The sequence below is a fragment of the Canis lupus genome, chromosome 26, assembly GCF_011100685.1.
Source record: "Canis lupus familiaris isolate Mischka breed German Shepherd chromosome 26, alternate assembly UU_Cfam_GSD_1.0, whole genome shotgun sequence".
NCBI lineage: Eukaryota > Metazoa > Chordata > Mammalia > Carnivora > Canidae > Canis > Canis lupus.
Genome location: NC_049247.1, coordinates 29,173,456 through 29,180,516, shown reverse-complemented (window position 1 = coordinate 29,180,516; position 7,061 = coordinate 29,173,456). Strand labels below are relative to the sequence as shown.

At 45.6% G+C, this 7,061-nt stretch overlaps 1 long non-coding RNA gene across 3 annotated transcripts in view; it reads right to left on the bottom strand.

The window, feature by feature from the left end:
- Positions 1 to 874: 874 nt before the first annotated feature.
- Positions 875 to 7,061, bottom strand: part of LOC119877613 — a 32,414-nt gene continuing 26,227 nt past the window's right edge. For all 3 annotated transcript variants that reach the window (XR_005379448.1, XR_005379447.1, XR_005379446.1), the window contains 2 exons: positions 3,996 to 4,060; positions 875 to 1,887 (listed from right to left, as the gene is read on the bottom strand). This is a non-coding gene — a long non-coding RNA (uncharacterized LOC119877613). The remainder of the gene's footprint in view (positions 1,888 to 3,995; positions 4,061 to 7,061) is intronic.

Sequence of the window (7,061 nt, the reverse complement as noted above, 5' to 3'; positions counted from 1 at the left end):
CTTGATCACATAGGAACTGAATGTTAAACTTGGTTGTTAGCTTTGTGCCCAACACTCCCATTGCAAATCTCAGGCACGGCTGGGTTAGAGAGTGCCAGCTCTCACCCCAGGCCTCCTCTGTGTAAGGAACTTCCCATTTGTCTGATGGCCCCAGGCTAGCCTGACTCAATGGATACACACACATAGAGCCCAAGAAAGGTGGAAGGAATGTATCAAGCTGACTGGTTATTTTGAAAAGATACGACGGCAGTAGTTTCAGGTCTTGTTTCCTTAGGACAGATGATTAGTAAAGAATCATATGAGGAAAAAAAAAAAAAGAATCATATGAGGATACTTTCCCTAGGGTTGAATTCAGCCCCACAATTAAGGCTGCTTTTCATCAAGCACAAAATCTTACAAAGACATGATGAATACAGTAGCAGTATATGGGGATCCTGGGGCAAGAACTGATTTCCAAAGAAGAAGAGAGGGACGGCTTAGCAAAACTTCAGTCAAGAGAGGTTATGGGACCGGGTCATCACATATAAGCCACTTTAGTGTTTAAACACTTTCCATGGACTATTTCACCTTGATCAGTCTCACTTAGCTACAAAGACAGCCCCTGTTCTCATTTATTTCCTGCTCCTCTCTCATTCCTTCCTCTGTCCACCAAGGAGGATGCCCAGCAGCAGTCTGTAACTTCCTAGCCAACCGCCAGTACACACTCAACTCATGTCCTCATCCATCTAAACTCCCTGATGAGTTCCCGGGCAGCCCCACCAGCATCCTCAAAGTGGCGCTGTGTCCTCGTAGCTCCCCTCAAGGGCCTGACTCAAGAACTTCTCAGTTCAAGGCGGAGAAAGAAACCCCAGCCCTCCCTCAGGTAAAGTCATTTTCTGTGTTAAATGCAACTGATGCTTTATTTTCATATTCATGGATTTAAGACATGAACTTCCAAGCATGTGCATCCCAGAAGGTATATACAATTTCCTTGGTGCTGACAGTGGCCCTGAGTTTCAATCACCAACTGACACCATATTTAGAGGGGCTTTAAGAACACCGGTTACACAACAAATGGTAGCAAGCATTTTCCAGGAAATAATCTTCCTCCATAGTTTTGTGTTTGCTGATCAAACTGGACCTGTGAGATCTGACATTTAAAGTTTCTGCAGGTCACATTGAGCTTTTTTTTTTTTTTTTTTTTTGTGATCACTGACTCAATGACTAGATCTCTGCTGCCTTACTAATGTCACCAAGAGAACAAAGGATATGTGCAGATGATGTGCACAGGGTGATGTGATCCTTATAGTGTTTCCCTCTCTCTAACTGCAGCAGGAGGCAGCCCAAGATGGTGGCTTTATGTATTCCAACATCTGTCACTTCTCAAGGAACAATCTAGCTTATGAACAAGGTGGGTCTTTCCCCTCTGCTTTGCTCTGGAGAGCTTCCCTGATCCTGGGTTCCTACTGGGAATGGAGGGTGTGGTTGTGAGAAAAAATGATTGTCCAGCTCTACAGACTCTGGAAGCAAGTAGGTCATTTAGGAGATACAGGTTGTCTATAGGAGGCTGGGTTTGTTCCTGTGTGACTGGATGTGATGTGATTGTATGAGTGGGTGCGTTGAGTGTGTGTGTTCCATCAGAAGACATTCTCACTTAGGCAAATCAATGCAAGTGTCAAATTTCTAAAAGTAAACCTCACCCCCACCAGGCACACCGCTTAGGACCCCACATTCCTCTCTCACCACAGCTGCACCTGGAGGTTTGCTTAGTATTCACTTTCCACAGACAGGGTTGGGGCAGAAATCAAGATCAGACATCTGTCCTGGCTGGGGATGTGTCTCATGCAGGGTCAAAGCAGAGAAGAATCAGGAGGATATTTCCATCTATTTCATAGCAGCATCATTAGCCTTAAAAATAATGAGTGAGAAAAAAAATAATGAGTGAAAATATCAGTGAGGGTGACAAAACATAAGAGACACCTAACTCTGGGAAATGAACAAGGGATAGTGGAAAGGGAGGTGGGCAGGGGGTTGGGGTGACTGGGTGATGGGCACTGAGGGGGGCACTTGGCGGGATGAGCACTGAGTGTTAAGCTCTATGTTGGCAAATTGAACTCCAATAAAAAAAAAATAATACTCAACATTTGTAAGCACACACTGAAGAGCGAGTGTCAAATAGGAGCTCAAAGTAAAGCTTTGCCATTAGCTTGGTGCCCACCACCCTACACGACCAGGGCCAGGGCCAGGTTAAACAGTGTCAGTGCTCACATAAGGCGCCCCTCTCCAAGTCCAGAACTTGCCACTTGCTGGTGGGCTCCTGGGAGAATGGGTCCCCACTGATGTGACAGACACCCACACATTGCACAGAAAAGGATGGATGGAAAGAAATAGCACTTTGTTGATGGTGGCCTTGTTGAAATGCAGGGACATCAGTATGTTGAAATCTTGTTAATAGCATTTTACTTATGATGATTAGTGAACAATTATAAAACCATAGGATAGTTTTTCTAGAATTGAATCAGCCTGCAGCACAGTGTTCTTGAAAGAGATGAGACACAGGTTGGAGCAGTGCCTGTTTATCCTGAGTCTTGAAGATGTCCACAATACAGTGGCAGCTTTGGTGAACTTCAAAGTGTCAGTAGGGCTCACCAGACTCTGTCAGTAACAGGTAGCATGCATTTTAGGGTTTAGCCTCATTTAGATTGACTATTTCATATGGATTCGATTCCCTGTAGGAAAGCGTCAGAGGCAGTGTTTCTATGTACTTTCCTGCTCCTCTCCTTGACCTTCCTTCATCCAGCAAGGATGGCCAGGCCTGGCAATCGGTCCATACTGATTGCCTACCCACCTAATAACATACAAAGACCCAAATTATCCACATCCTCAGCAACATTAGTAGTAGGTTTGGGTTTTGGGATTGAGTCCTCACCGTTCTAACAGATGAAATGATACTCATCGTCCTTTGGACTTGCATTTCCCCTCATGATGTGTTATGTTGTGCTTTTCGTAGGTCTGTTGGCCACTGATTTTTTTCCCTTAGGGCAATGTCTACTCAAGCCTTCTTATTGTTCTCCAATTTGGTATAAGTGTCTTTTTATTGTTTTTTTTTTAATTTTTTATTTATTTATGATAGGCACACAGTGAGAGAGAGAGAGAGGCAGAGACATAGGCAGAGGGAGAAGCAGGCTCCATGCACCGGAAGCCCGACGTGGGATTCGATCCCGGGTCTCCAGGATCGCGCCCTGGGCCAAAGGCAGGCGCCAAACCGCTGCGCCACCCAGGGATCCCCTATTGTTTTTTTTTTTCCATTTTGAAAAGGAACACCTTTTCTGATATAAGGGTTGCAAATATCTTCTCCAATATGTAGGATGCCTTTTCATTCTGCTCATTATTTTTTTTTTTTTTATCATTCTGCTCATTATTGAAGAGGATAAACTTTTCCCATCATGTGGTCTCCTCAAGGATCAATATGGCATGAATGAGTGCATTTATTTTGGGGCTCTCTATTCTGCTGCAGTGTGTCCTTACTTTTATGCCAGGACAAGCTGCTTGCCTAGTGTGGCTGTCTAATGTACTTGGAAGTCAGCAACTACCGAGCCATCACCTTGTTCTTCATTCTCAACAATGTTTTGGTACCTGTATTCCTTTGTGGTTCCATCTGTATTTTAGCAGCTTTTAGATTTCTATAATATGACATTGTGATTGAAGAGCTGCTACATTGACCCTGTGGCCATTTATCCAAGAACGGGGTGTTCACCTCATTCTCTTAGTGTGCAAAGGCCTCCAATAGTGCCTGGCATGTGTGGGTGATCCCAGGAACAACCTACATGTGAATGGTCATATCAGGCCAGCAATTAATGTAATAGGAATGAGCAGGGGTTATGTCTTGCTCATTGTTGGACGCTAGTGCTCTGCAGTCCAAGGAGAGTCTGTCTATAGTCCATTTGACACAATCATTAACTCGATAATTACACTAAAATCATAAAAGAAAATAAACCCTCCAATTGCTCACTCACATTAGCCACATGTCAGGGGTCTCCATAACTGCTGGAATTTCACATGCCACATTTGGAGAGGAACACTGTAAAGGGCGAGTAGAATGGACATGATGAAGTGGATTCCTATAGCATCTCGGTCTCACTAGAAGGTTTGAAACTGTGATCCCTGTCATGTTGAAGGTCTCTGACTCCCCCAAGTCCAGTGCACATCTGAGAACACACCAGAAAGGTCAGGCAGGTAGATGCCTCACGACCCACAGAGAACTCAACTAGAGTAGGATGAATGGGTGAGACCCTCCCTCCAATAACAGGATTGCTCATGCTTGTGTTCCTACAGATTTGTGTGTGGAGAGCATAGACGACTCCAGTGGTGGGGAGGAAGTCTCGGCAGGTAGGGAACAGGGCTCAGGTAGGGAACAGTGGCAGAGGGCTCCTGGGACCCTGGGGGTGCATCTCCTACTCCGGAGAATGGAGAAGGTGGGCAAGAAATCAAAAATGAAAGGGAAATACTGGCTAGCAATCTGATGCGTTCATCTCCTATTTTACTGACGTCATAGGACCAGAAATTGTGTCCAGGCGCCTTCCGTGTGTGCCGCATTTCTAATCCCCCTCCCTGGGTTTGCTGTTTTATTATTATTTTTTTAATAATAAATTTATTTTTATTGGTGTTCAATTTGCCAACATACAGAATAACACCCAGTGCTCATCCCGTCAAGTGCCCCCCTCAGTGCCTGTCACCCATTCACCCCCAAACCCCGCCCTCCTCCCCTTCCACCACCCCTAGTTCCTTTCCCAATGTTAGGAGTCTTCATGTTCTATCTCTTTTTCTGATATTTCCTACCCATTTCTTCTCTCTTCCCTTCTATTCCCTTAAAGAAGATGTGGTTTATGTATACAATGGAATATTCCTCAGCCATTAGAAATGACAAATACCCACCATTTGCTTCGACATGGATGGAACTGGAGGGTATCACGCTGAGTGAAATAAGTCAATCGGAGAAGGACAAACATTATATGGGTTTGCTGTTTTAATGATCTAGCCCATACAATGTGTACTTCCTACCCTTCTCTGCTGCCAAACATCAAAGCTTGGTTTTGTTGCCCAGCACCACTCAGCAGTCGTGTGGCAGAGATTGGGTATCGTTCTTGTCATTGCCCTATGATGGACATGACCTGGGTGCCAGAGCAACACTCTCCCAAATCTGAGAACCAGGAAACTAAGTTGTCATGTGAGCTGGGAGGTGGATGAGAAGGAAACTCTGAAACCACAATGAGATACTACCTCACACCAGTGAGAATGGGGAAAATTAAGAAGGCAGGAAACCACAAATGTTGGAGAGGATGCAGAGAAAAGGGAACCCTCTTGCACTGTTGGTGGGAATGTGAAATGGTGCAGCCACTCTGGAAAACTGTGTGGAGGTTCCTCAAAGAGTTAAAAATAGATCTGCCCTATGACTCAGCAATTGCACTGCTGGGGATTTACCCCAAAGATGCTGATGTAATGAAATGCCGGGACACCTGCACCCTGATGTTTATAGCAGCAATGTCCACAATAGCCAAACTGGAAGGAGCCTCGGTGTCCATCGAAAGATGGATGGATAAAGAAGATGTGGTCTATGTATGCAATGGAATATTCCTCAGCCATTAGAAGTGACAAAAACCCACCATTTGCTTCAAGGTGGATGGAACTGGAGGGTATTATGCTGAGTGAAGTAAGTCAACCGGAGAAGGACAAACATTATATGGTCTCATTCATTTAGAGAATATAAATAATAGTGAAAGGGAATAGAAGGGAAGGGAGAAGAAATGGGTAGGATATATCAGAAAGGGAGACAGAACATAAAGACTCCTAACTCTGGGAAACGAACTAGGGGTGGTGGAAGGGGAGGAGGGCGGGAGGTGGGGGTGAATGGATGACAGGCACTGAGGGGGGCACTTGACGGGATGGGCACTGGGTGTTATTCTGTATGTTGGCAAATTGAACACCAATAAAAATAAGTTTATTATTAAAAAAATAAAATGGCAAAAAAAAAAAAAGAGAAGGAAACTCTGTCCCGCGTAAGATACATGACGTGTAATAGACTTTCAGGCTCCTGACCCATTTCCCACACCTTTAAGTCAACTCCCAGCATTGGGGATGTTAAGGGACATCTCCTCTGTGGTCACTTAGGTAATGCCAGCTTCACCACACAAACCAGTCTGTCATAAACATGCTTCCATGAGCGAGAGGCCACATACTGAAGACCTGGAGACGCTCCTTGGCCACAGGGGACCTAGAGACCTGTGTGAAGGTGTGGCTGGGCCTGCTTCACACACACACACACACACATACACACATACACACACAACTTTTGACCAAGCATCCCGTGGACCTGTCACCAGGCATGGCCTAGACCTAGGGCAGAACATCTGCTAGCAGGGCTACAGGGTCACTGTTCCTTTCACAATCCAATTCTCCAGCCTCACAGCATAGGCCTTGTCCCCCTACACCCTACTTATGCCCACCCCATCACCTGTCCTCAGACCTGCCCAGGGCCCTACCACCCTGACCTCCCTGTAAGGTTCAGCACCAGCCCTGGCAGGCACCATGTATTCAGTGGGCTACCCTGTTTGATATTTTCCAGTACTTCACTTGAAAATTCAGGGGGAATTTGGACAACTGACTACCCTATCATTTCCACTTCTGCTCTATAACACTTCTGGGAACAGATGAGGTTGTTTAAGGCTGGCTCGTGTGCCAAGGAAGATCATCACGTCCCAAGAGCAAACACTGGATATGTGGACATGTGTGGCACCGTCTCATTCAAGTTCCCCAGCCATCCCAGACCAAGATAGCTTCTCCTCACACAGAGGGTTCAGGGGATTGACTGAGTGGGTGCCAGTATATCTCCTGCCAGTCCTTGGCTATCCAATATATTTTTTTTTAATTTTATTTATTTATTTATTTACGATAGTCACAGAGAGAGAGAGAGAGGCAGAGACACAGGCAGAGAGAGAAGCAGGCTCCATGCACCGGGAGCCCGACGTGGGATTCGATCCCCGGTCTCCAGGATCGCGCCCTGAGCCAAAGGCAGGCGCCAAACC